The 1346-nt window shown below is 39.2% G+C and overlaps 1 pseudogene; it reads left to right on the top strand.

Moving 5' to 3' along the window:
- The first annotated feature begins 704 nt into the window (after positions 1 to 704).
- Positions 705 to 823, top strand: LOC111736244 (annotated as a pseudogene).
- The last annotated feature ends 523 nt before the right edge of the window (positions 824 to 1346 follow it).

The raw sequence follows: 1346 nt of genomic DNA, 5'->3' as shown, positions 1-1346 counted from the left end.
GTCCATCTGGATTTTCTCCTCTGATTTACTTCATGGATGACATAAGAATGAATTTAAGATTAAAAAGCCAACATTATGCTGAATCCCTTGAATAACAAAGAGGCCCTGTAAGAACCAAGTGAAGTTACAACAGGCACCCTTCTCCTATGATATAGAATCACATGTTAATAGAATTTGTAACCAGAAGGAGCCTTAGATCTCTCATCTCATTTCACAGATGAAGAAGCCAGGCCCTAGTGAAGGGAAATGACTAACTCAGGATCACACCCTAGCCAGTAGCAGAGCTAGGACTAGAACTCAGGTCCCCTGAGATTCATCCTCCAGTGCTCTCTCTTCTGCCTTGTTATTTTCAAGTGTACCCTTTTTGACTACTCTTCCCTTTCCTACTCTTCAGCTGTTTCTACTCTAGTAAGAGTCAAACACCTTTCTGTATATTCTTACTTATGAGAAATCAGAAGTCATTTAAATAGCTGAGAATTTCCTTCTCACTTAGAGCTTCATAAAAGTCAAGACTCCCATTCCTCTTATGCAATGAGGGAGATAAAGTTCAGAGGCCTAGTTTGACTTGCCCAAGACCACACACAGCTAAGGCTCGAACTCAGGCCTTTTAACATCCAAGCCAATATCCTTCCCAGCATATTACAGTAGGTGGCCTGGTACATTACTTGAACATGCTTGTGCTTTTGTTTTAAGAAGTATATAGTGTCCACGGCCATGCCACCCTGAACAAGCCCGATCCTGTCTGATCTCAGAAGCTAAGCAGGGTCAGGCCTGGTTAGTACTTGGATGGGAGACCACCTAGGAAGACCAGGTGTTAAAGGCATAAAAAAATAAATAAATAAATAAGCTGACAAGGTCCTTGCAATCTGTGGTCCTTGCAATCTGTGAGGTCAACCAAGGGTTGCCTCACCTAAAAAAAAAAAGTATATAGTAAACAGAATTTGGTCTAACAAAAGGCCATTCAAGGGGAATCGATGAAGTACAAAAAGGACCTCATTAAAAGGAGCTGTCCTCTAAAAAGCAAACCAGTGGCAGTTACCTTTCCAAAGTGAACATTAGAAAGTAGTTCCTCTGTAATTTTCCAATCATTTAACTTCGAGATTTCTATCTCTAGCTTACACGTGGGTCTGAATGTCCTTTTATGATGGCCTGAATTAAGGTTGAATTGAGCAGAAAGCTGCTAAGGTCAATGATCATGATCTATTAGGTTTCTTCATGTCCAATTGTATAAATTATGAAAGTAATATAAGTGCATTACAGAGTTTTGGAAAATTTAGGAAAGAAAAAATGTACTCATAGTTCTACCATCCACTATATTATTGTTATTATTTTGTATATTTCCTTTC

Source organism: Pteropus vampyrus, unplaced genomic scaffold (assembly GCF_000151845.1).
Source record: "Pteropus vampyrus isolate Shadow unplaced genomic scaffold, Pvam_2.0 Scaffold18, whole genome shotgun sequence".
In the NCBI taxonomy this organism is placed as follows: Eukaryota; Metazoa; Chordata; class Mammalia; order Chiroptera; family Pteropodidae; genus Pteropus; species Pteropus vampyrus.
The sequence above is the reverse complement of the archived record's forward strand: the minus strand, read 5'-3'. Positions and strand labels throughout refer to the sequence as shown.